The sequence below is a fragment of the Rattus norvegicus genome, chromosome 17, assembly GCF_021556685.1.
Source record: "Rattus norvegicus strain SHRSP/BbbUtx chromosome 17, alternate assembly SHRSP_T2T, whole genome shotgun sequence".
Classification (NCBI taxonomy): domain Eukaryota; kingdom Metazoa; phylum Chordata; class Mammalia; order Rodentia; family Muridae; genus Rattus; species Rattus norvegicus.
Window position 1 is genome coordinate 38,140,447 of NC_141550.1, and position 11,039 is coordinate 38,151,485.

Sequence of the window (11,039 nt, forward strand, 5' to 3'; positions counted from 1 at the left end):
TTCTACAAAACTTGTAGTTCCCTAAATTGCTCATTAAAGGAGGCATAAGTGACATCAATTAGACGTGCTATATTTTTATTATTAGAAGCTTGATTCTAATCATTCTTCATTCTGCCATCTTATGGGGTAAATATTCTTAAATGTCTTTATGTTTGCAGGAGCAGATTGGCCTGGCAGTCTTTCTGCTATTTTTCTCAAGGATCCATGGGTTGATCCATACTTCCTCTTGGTCTTCTTATTAGGAAGGCAATGTGTCAGGGACCTGTCAGCTGCAGAAAGCCACAGACTGTGTGACTACTCCGGGGACCTATGATGAGAATGGAAGGAAAACTAGAAAAATAAGTCTTACATTGTTTTTTCCTAGGACTGAGTTCTTACCATGACATACTTTAGCGGAGGGGGGAGTTTGTTTGAACTCATCATTGGAGTCCACAATTGTGAAGAAGGTAATGAAGAGAGTTGACCACAGTTGCTGTGAAGACAAGCATGTGAACACACTTTTTCACACTCATGGGGCACAGGTAGCAAAGACTGTGACAGGAAGTTGAACCCAGGTAATAAACCAGATAGCTCTTTGCTCAGAGAGCTACTTCCTTAACCAATGGTTCCAAAACCTCCTATAGCAAAACCACCAGCTGGGGAATAAATGTTCAAACACCAAGCCTGTGGGAAACAGTTCACATCCTGCCACATAACCCTGTATGAATACCTGGAATATAATGTCGCTAAGAGAATTCTGAACAGAAAGTCTGTAAATGTTCAATATCAGTGCATTTTCCTCAAATATAATCAAGTTAGGGCTAATGTGTGTTATAGATGTGAAATCCCCATATCCGGATATCTAGATGGGTGTCTTGGTTTCCTTGGGTTTCAAACTATTTTTTTTAAATCATAATGTTTCTTTCTTTAAAAACCTCCCACCCAAATTTCTAATTCCAAACCAAGTATTGGCACTCAACCAGATTTAAACCTACTGTTGGCTTAAGTCCATCTTTTATGTATTGCTACATGATATCTAATAACTTTAAGTTCTACTAAAGTTGCCTTGGTCTGGTTTCTTTCTTCTCTATCTCTACACTCTGCTTTTGTTCCTGCAGTCTTGTCTTGCCTTTCTCTTAGTCCATGTTTAATGACTAAGTTTTGGACATAGGCTGCATGAAGTTTCTAATAAAATTTCCCTCAACTGCCAGTGTAATCATTTTAATTTTTTTTGCCAGAACTCCCAAATATTCCTACATCTTTTTCAATACTGAAGTTCTTTCAAGACTTGCATTAATTATCCCATCATCAAATCTGTACTCATTTCTCAAAATATATCCTCAGTTTTTAATCCCATTGGGCAATGATGAGTATCTTCATCTTACACTCAGTTATCCATGATTACTTCCCCTGCATTGGTGAAACACTTTCTTAACAATAGTGGCTGAGCCCCACAGAACTCAGACAGAAATATGAGTTTGAAAAACCATGTTCAACTTGCTTTTGATATGCTGATATGGAAAATTGGGGAAAACACTAAAATATTTTCAATATACCATCACCGTGAATGATGTTAGGAGAAAAAGAGACTCTGTAGTCTGTACTGGCATGATCTTGTCTTCTCTCAGCTCAAAGGTAGTATGGACCCATTGTAGAAGTCAGCTGACTTTGAAGAAGTCAGCTTTTGACATTGAAGAAAAAGCTTTTGGAGGCAGTAAGGTGATAAGAATTGGCAATTCCTCCTTTCTCATTTCTCTCATATTGCTTTCTGTTTCATTCACAATGATCTGAAGCTGCCCATTCTTAAATAACTCTGTCCTTCCCAGCCTACACTTTCCCTCCACATCAGTGCCCTGTGCCTTCAAAACGACTTCCTACGTATCACACAGTCCATTCAAGTAAGATTGTCTCTTTTTTGTTTGCTTGTTTGTTTTCTTTTCTCAAGACTCTGTTTTTAGCATAATGAATCTGTTAAGGTAAATTATACGTATCCTCCAGAGTGATTGTAGCTAAAAATATCACGTATCCAAATGGCTGACATGAATTCTATCAAGAAATATACAGAAAGTTAAAAGTAATTAAATTTGCTCACAAATAATATTCATTAAATGACTATTATGGGCTAGGATTTATATAGTATCTAAAAACTATCAGATTCCAGAGTAAATTTGGATAGATTTATGTAATATTCTTTACAGCATAGTAAGCATACTATATTTCTAAAGAAAAATTTAAGACACAATGAAGTTTTCATGTAGCTCATTTTAGATGAAGTATAGATTTAATCTTAGTGGCTCTCCTTTCTCAGCATAGTCGGTCGCATTTCTATATTGAGAGCAAAGTAAAATCCAATGAACAAGACATTCTATGTAGGACCAGTAAACCTGGCTTGGCTACTAACAATCTGTGTAGCCCAAAACAAGTTACTTCACATGCCTTTGCTCAAGGTTATTTAAATTTAAAGCAGAACCAAATTTACAGCTCTCCGAGTTTGTTTTCTATTTCTGCTATAAAGCTCCATGACTAATATTTTGGAATGGAAAGGGTTTAGTAAGCTTAACTGTCCTGAACATAGTCCATTTTTAGCAGAAACCAGAGCAAGAGCTCAAAGCAGGAACCTGAAAATTGGAACTGAAGCAGAGACCATGGATGAATGGGACTTACTGACTTTCTCTCCAGACTCACATTCAGCTATATTTATTTATTTTACTTCTCAGGGCATCTACACAGATACTGTAAGCATCTATTCAGGATGCTTACAGTGTTCTGTGCCCTCCCACATCAATCAAGGAAATGTCCTAGAAAAGTGCCTACAGGCCTGTCATAGAGAGGAGACATTTTCTACTTTGGGGTTCATTCTTCCTTTTGGTACGTTGACTAACCAATACAAAAGCTATTTCATAACATAATCATGTTTTGATTAAAAGAGTTTATATTTGTAAAAAGCATAGAGTGTTAGCATCTTTTTTTATTTTTTTTATGACTACTAGCAATGATGTGTTGTGGTATCTTGGCCTCTCTAAAGTTAGGCTTGCTTTATTTTAATGACTAATCCATGCGGGGCCACTGCCAGGCCACTGTGTACAGACATGAAGGAAGCTTTATTTCTGGTTCTCTTCCTCCTTAGACAGTCTTAATGATCTCTTCCTTCTTGGCCTGGACCGCCCCTCCCAGCATTTTTGTGCTTCCCTGGTCTTAGACCTGCGAGCCTCAGCCAGGAGCTTCTGAGACCCTTGTCTGCCTTCAGTTTGTGGATATTCTCTATGAGAATCTGCTTGTTTTTTAATGCATTCCCTTTGACCTTCAGAGACAGGCTGTGATACAAATGGTGGTCAATCTTCTTAGATTCCCGGTATCTCCTGAGAAGCTGGCGCAGGTTTCTCAGTCTTCTCATCCAAGTCACCTTCTCGGGCATCCGAGAGCTGGCGTTACACTTCTTCCCTATGCCCATATGCCTGCCCTTCCATTGGGCCAAGGTGTTTTTCGGGCAGCTAGCCCCGGAATGAACAGTCACAGACTTCCGAATGATCAGCCCATCTTTGATCAGCCTCCTGATCTGCAGATAGGAGTTGGCATTGGCGATTTCATTGGTCTCTTTGGGGTCCAACCAGATCTTACCACAGCAGAGGAAACTAGAGGCAAACCTCCCCTGTAAAAGCTGTGGACACAGCAGAGAAAGGCCTCTCTAAACTTCTGAAACAACACCCCACAGAAAATTACCTACTACATATTGTATATGTGAAAATATTTAAGAAATATTTATGTTGTTAAGGAATATTCTTTCAGATAGCCCCATTAGAGGAGAACAGATGATCCTCTGAATGTAGTATATTTTAGTCATATTCTTTGTTAAAGATCAATTAACACATATATCACTTTAAATCTCTTTTAACAATGCATGTATTCTTTCAGCTGGCCAAATATTAGCTTATTTTTTACAAACTTCTTCTAGGACCTTCAAAGAAATTTACAGTATACAAAAACTCATCTAATATTGCTAAATTATAGATTACTTAAAACCTCATCTTACATTGCTTAATTATAGCTATGCTTTGACTATGTAACATAAATCATTTGTATAGCATGAATATCATTCTACTAGCACCCATTGCACATAGTGAAATAGAGAAACATCTATAGAACCAGAAAGGCAATCCTTAGGAAGTAGTTGTATCTAGTCTTTTATTTCTGACGTTATTGTATAGGTGCATATAAAGCAAACATTATTCAAATATTTAACGGTACTTTCATATCAACCTAAAAGATAGCTTTACATCAATTGAAATATGTGTCATCCCACACGTTTGATGTGAGGACATCATTAAGTATTGTGAAGAAATTTGATTTGTGCTTCAAAAAATTCTTCATCAGTCTGCCAAGCTGGGACCAATTCAATCCAGCAAATATTCATTGAAATTGTTTGTCCTGGGAACCATGATTCTGGAAAGAATGTACTCTAATGGTGTTATAACCTATCCACTGTTATAACTAGAACTATAAAGAACAATGAAGTACATATAAAAGGGCATATGGGGAGTTACGCTGCTCAACTGGAAAAACGTTATGCAGCTCTAAAGCTGAGCAACGTGATGAGCCAGCACTGAAATCCACGGCTCCAGTAAAAGTGGATACTTTAATACAGTGTTTCATTTGAAATCTTCACAGGATAATGAAAGAGGTGTTATTTCCTTCCCTTTTTGAACAAATCAATGGCTCTTTGGATGGTTAAGTAACTAACAAAATGTCACAGACCAAATAAACCAGCAAACCAGGACTGACATTTACACAATGCAAGTCAACATATTTCCTGATCCATCCATGCTTCTGAGTTTTCAGAATTCCCTCTTCTTTTTTATGCTATAATGGAGAATATTGAAATCACATTGTTGCCTTCTTTCCCTTCCTTGGTGCAACACCTATAAGGAAAAGTAGCTACCATTCTTCTTCCTTGGAGGTGGGACTTAGAAAATTTCAGTAATTTGTCTGTATGACTAAGTCTGCAAAATGGAAGATGCCATTTAAATGTCATTCCAACTCCACTTATAGCAATTTTAATTTGAGGAGAAAAGCCATTACACTTGTGAAATAACCAAGGGTTGTCTTTGCTCTTCCAATGCTTGTTCTCTGTGGCTCCCATGCCAAATATGGTCAAGTGATACCTCTAGTCCAGTTAATGGAGACGTTTCAGGAAAATGTAATATGATGATTATTGTATCCTAGTCTTTATATATTTAATGACATCAAGAATAAGGTACTGTAACATGAAAGGTAATCTAGAGAAGATCCATCAAAAAATAGACCAACCTCTAATGAAAATTAAATAAGCTTTCATCTGTCCATTTCTGAGTGTTTCATACACATTCTCAAGTTACAAGTAAGATGTGAAAGTTACAACCACCTGCCCCCAAAATGACCCGCTAGCTGGCATCTCACCTCAAGTGAAACTCCAAACCCAACAGTTGTCCACTTAATGTAATTTTCATGAATGCCTGTTTTACGCCATTTTATGGCTCTTTACAACTTTCACCTATTGCATAAAAACAAAATTTAGAGCTATTTCTAAGAAATTGTTTTTTTGTATAAAATACATGTACTGCTAGCTTGCTGATTCTGAGAACTGACTGCTTTTTAATAAAGAAAATTAGTTTCTTACAGAGCATTTCATGGAAAGCTTGTGAAGTCCATTTGACAATCTATAGAAGATGGCTCTCTTCTTCTCCCAACTGGGAACTGGAGTATAGCTCAGGCCACTCAGGCATGAGCCTCCACTGAACCATCTGTCCAGTCCTAACTAAATATTTTATAAAAATTTAAAGGTAATTATTTAAGAATTTTCATATTCTTAAACTCAGTGACATCTTTCTACATCTCTATAGAGACCTACTTGACGTCTTATCACTAAATGCTTCATTATGTTCTCAAATATTGGCTGTCATATAACTGTTTTTTTCCTGCTTTCTCTCTTTGGCCCCTTAACTTGCCAACTTCCAGTGGTGGGTATAGTCTTGGTCTTGTCTTCCCTTAGTCCTATTTTCTTATTTGAGCTGTGTTTATGGTATCAAGGTAAGTCTGTAAAGAGAACCGGGTTGTTTTGATTAATGGATTTGGATGTTTCATTCATCCATTTATTCTAGATCATTGGTGCAGATGATAAATAGCAATGGCGAAGAGTGTGGAGTGAGTGGTATATAATCATTCACCTAATGACCCTGACACAAAAAATAAAGACCCTGGGTCTCACAACTCCCTTCTAGGAAATCCCTGCAAAACTGAAGAGTCCACATCTTATAGATTTCAAGTACCAATATTATCATCTTTAATGTATAGGCTATTGCATGGCATCTGTGATCTATACGAGGTGCTATTTGGGAGGTAAACTTTGAGTGACATTTTATTACTACTTATAAGCTCATCAGTATACTTTTATGTTTCTTGTTTCCTATATGATATGTAATTTTCAAACATCATGATACCTTCACAGAATATCTAAGATTGAATAGTTTACAATGTATAGAAATTTATACTTGTCCTGTGAAGGTCAAGACCAAAGGTCTCATAATTGATCTGGGAAGGATCTCTACACAGTGGAAAGCAGGAGGGCACCTGAGCATGTTCTCCAAGGACTGCATAAGATTTCCTTCTTGATGAATGAACCTGAGGAGACTAATTGATCCTTTAAGGCCACACCTCTCAATACTAATATTCAAGTTGGGTCCACATAAATTAAAAAGAAAATGAAATCAAACCACAAAGCCATTTGTGTTTGTTTAGGAAGTTACTGTTGTCTTACCAGTAAGGAATCTTTTTTAATCGATTATTTTATTTATTTACATTTCAAATGTCATCCCCCTTCCAGGTTTCCCTTCAAAAAAACTCCTATCCCAATCCTCCTACTCCCTGCTTCTAGAGGAGCTCCCCTGCCCACTCACCCACTCTTGCCTCACTGCCCTAGCATTCCCCTACACTCAGGCCTCAGGCCTTCACTGGACCAAGGTCTTCCCTCCCATTGAGGCCAGATATAAAATACCACTGTGTTTTAATTTTTCTATGAATAGTAATCTAGCCTAAGTCTTCGGTACCCTTAGTAGTTTCAAACCAGTCAGAAGTTTGATGGGACAGGTAAACAAAGAAACAAATTTTTACCCTACCTAGTAAAACTCAAAGATTTCTCCATCTTATTCACAGAGACTAAATAATGGAAATGTGAATGAAAAACATAATGACTACTTATGATTGAAGGTGATTTTAAAAAATATGTAAACACATAGTTTGGAATCTCTTCTACTCTGCCAAAGTAGCCCATTAGAGACAGGAAATACATCTAAAACCAATAAAGGATGGAGGCAGACTTTGTGGGAAACTTGGTAAGATTGAGCTGGTCCAGAGACCCTAGCACCAACCTGAGCCTGTAGGCAGCCTTCTGCTCCCTGCCAGATTCCTGACCAGAAGACCTGTCTCACTTCCCACATAGAAAACATGACCTGTGGTCACATAGCACAAAACAGGGTTCTCCATGTTAATGAGGTATCTAGAGGCCCTGTGGGTTTAGTCAATAAGCTTCCCTTCCCAGGCATTCCTCCCTGAAAAGGGTATTTAATTTCTAATCCACTCTGACAAGGTGGTATGCATCCATTTTCGACATGAAACATTCAATAAACGGTATGGACTTTCTCTTTCATCAAGAACTGCCATGGGGAGCATGGAACAGCATGCCACGCTTCAACTACTGAGCCACAGCCTAAGTCTCCTGCAGCATGCCCTCTGTGCTCCATGACAACCACAGCCAAGCTGAGGACATTTGCTGATGAGCTAAACTAGAGCTCCCATTCCTCCAGCCTAGTCTCAACCTCATCCCCTGCCCAACCCCTGTCAACCCACTCCCCCCACTTCCTTCATTCTGGACTCCCCTGTGTGGTAACCCATTAGAGACTAGATGCCTCCAAGCTTGGGAACCCCTGGTTCAGCCTTGGCTGAGGTTTTCCCCACCACCTAAACTGTTGTTATCAGCACTTCCCTAAAGCCCAGCACCTGACTGCAAGGTAAAAGCATTCTAGTGTTCTCTGCTTTTTGCCTCCCCAGCTACACTTTTGTTACTCAAGCTGCAGGGCAGAACTCGGACCCACAAGACTTGGAGTGGCAAAAATATAGATTATTTGGAGTAAGCTGTTAGCGAAGTAGAAGCTAGACAATTTCAGCTTGTCCAGACCTGCCAGATGTACTTTTTCCTGCTAGAGAGGATAGACTACCATTAATGTAGAATGAACGGATAAATTAATCTGGAAAACTTTTCTGTTCTTCATGTACATAAGCACATGAGCATGCATATATGTGTGCATGTATACACACCCATAGTCATATCTCAAGTACTTGGCAAGTACTATAATTTTATATAACTTAAAAGTACCTTGTCATCTAATGAATATACAAGGTTTCTGATACCTGAAGCTCTCTAAATTTACTTCTACAGGAATTGTCATGGTTAAATGTTACATGGTTTCTAAAATTTTGTTATGTGTTAAATGCTATTAAATATAGAAAAACAAGAAAATGTCCTTATGTTGAAAATGTTTAATTTGAAGTATCATAAAAGGAAATGGCCAGTGGACTAAACTTTTCTATGGGAGAAAATCAAGGACCTAAGGCAGTTAAAATCACTTTACAAAAAACAATTCAAGGACAAATGCACAAAAATGTCTGACACTCTGAATTCTATACACACGCTCTGAAATTCCACGGCATCATTGGTGAGAAGCACTTTCTATAAAAATCTATCCTGTGCAAACTTCCATGACATAATTCTTTCCTGGTCACATTTTTTTAATCTTAGCCACACTTTCTCCATTATCTCATAACCCCTCTTCCTTCATCTACCCACTAGAGGTTGGTACTTCGATGGATTTAGACTTAGCTACGCTCTCTCCAATCCGACGCACTACTCTGGCAACATTTTCAGTACTTAACACACCTTCAGTCCCTAGAGGCCAATCCACTATCTTCATTGCACAATAATTTCCTTAGCTTTCAGAGAATTTCTTTCTTTCTACTATTTCTCTACTAGCAAAATCCTAAACATGAAAAATCTAATGCACTGAAAAATTAGTACTGATTCCCCCTGACACACACATATGCCCTTGTTTTTTATGTTGTTTACACATCCAAAAACTGGATATAATCATGAAGTCATTTGTTCCCACTAATTCTGAATCATTCATGCTCATCTGGTAACTAAGTTGTATATATGATGTCCTTACTTCACACCCTTCAGTCTGCCAATCATCCTTCAGTCTTCTTCTCATTGCCTTCTTTCAGGTCACATTAATTTCCTCTTTGGGCCCATTTTCAGCTTTTTCATATTAATTGCAATAACATTGCATTCCAAGTAAATTGAGATAAATGCCACATATCCTGCACATCTCAACCAAACCCTGATTTCTCTGTTGATGGTATTCCTGATGGCACTATGATATTTCTGATTGTACCATGAGAAAGGTTTTCCATTCCCAGAGGAGTGGGCTTCCTTGACAATTAAAGCATTTAGCATATTTGATACTTGGAGAATTATACATTAGGTATTGACAGCCCTGCCCCACTGGGCTGAATATAGTTAGTGTGTGTCACACAGCCCCATAATTAAACCCTTCATCTGGGGCTATAGTATAGGTCCTTCTGTGCATAGTCTTGACAAGAAATCATCACAGTTTCTTTCCTCAAGCAATTTTCAATTCTATTATGAATTTAAGAAGATAAGTCCCCTATTACATATACATCCAATTAACAGAAGTGAACGAAGACCCTTTTATGTTCTGGAATTATAACTAAAACAGAAAAAATTCATTAGCAAGCAAGATGACAGTGGGTTCATTTTGTGCATTCCATAAGGTACCATAACACCAGCATGTAGGCAGTTAGGAGGGAATGTATGCAAGTCTAAATTGGCTCCAGAAAATATTAAGCACTTGCAGCAATCCTAGTGAAGCTTTGATTTTGGGTCAGCTGACATGGATTGGATATGTAACATATATCTTCCCTTTCATTCTTCTTTCTAATGAAAATTCTGGGGAAAGCAGCTTATCCTGGGGGAGGACCTGCATTTGTTTGATAAGTCTCTGACATTGATTTTCTCTGGTGCTTACTAATAAAAACATGAAATGTGTTTGTATCTGTGTCCTGAAACACTCGTGCATTGAATACCCAGCACGAGCACATAAAAACATATAGTTTATATTTTCTGTTTTGTTTAAAGATAGAGTTTTCTAAAACTTCTCAATGAAGAAGTTTTTGAGTTTGAAATGTCTTGTAATTTTGGGATATTTTATTTGTTTACATTTCAAATGTTATCCCCTTTCCCAGTTTCCCTTCTGGAAATCCCCTATTCCATCTCCTGTCCCCCTGCTTCTATGAGAGTGCTCCCCTACCCACCCTCCCACTCCCCACTCCCTGCCCTGATGTTTCCCTTCTCTGAGGCATGGAGTCTTCACAGGCTGTCCTCCCATTGATGTTTTCTTTTTATCTATGATGCTAACACGTATCTTTCCACTAAAGTGTTTGCCTACAAATTTCCTTTCATTTCTTATATATTTATTGAGAGCCAGAAACTCAACAGGGTGTAAACACAGAAGAAAATTGAAGTTGGACTCTCTTCTCAAGCATCTGACAATCCAGAGGAAGTGGTAAGTACACCTCACAAAGGAAGAGACCAGTGAGAACTTTTGCTGGAAGGACTGAGTGATAGAGACGTGTGTAAGAAGTTAGTAACTCTATGAGGTGGCCTTAAATAGTAACTTTGAGTTGAACAGATACAAAAAGGTATAAGTGTAAGTGTGTGTGTGTGTGTGTGTGTGTGTGTGTGTGTGTGTTTGCACATATGAGTATGTGTGTATATGTATACACATGCACACATGCCTGTGCTCATGTGTGTGTTGTGTGTGTGAGTGTGTATGCACGTTCATATATGTGATTATAGCCTACAGCACATGTGTGGAAGTAAGAAAACAACTTTGGGTGCAAGGCCCTCATCTTCTGCCTTGTGTGACACATGTCCACTTTGTCACTTTCTCTAC